The sequence below is a fragment of the Nuphar pumila genome, chromosome 5 (genome assembly GCF_984573655.1).
Source record: "Nuphar pumila chromosome 5, dmNupPumi1.hap1.1, whole genome shotgun sequence".
Lineage (NCBI taxonomy): Eukaryota > Viridiplantae > Streptophyta > Magnoliopsida > Nymphaeales > Nymphaeaceae > Nuphar > Nuphar pumila.
The window spans coordinates 113,073,043-113,073,278 of NC_143253.1; positions in this window are offsets into that span (position 1 = coordinate 113,073,043).

The window sequence follows — 236 nt, forward strand, 5'->3', positions numbered from 1 at the left end:
CGGGAAGGAATTTACGCAAGCGGAGTCGCGGGAGTAGTGGCATTTACTATTTATACGCGACCATGCGGAGGTTTAAATAAGCTCAGAATTTGCGTGAAAACTACGAAGATGCCCTAAGTCTTCGAAACCGGATTAAGTGTTTGGAAATCCAAGAACTGCCAGAATTTTCCCGGATTTCTAAAGTTCTTGTGGATTTTCCAAAAGATTCAGAAAATCAGCATATAAATTTTATTTGA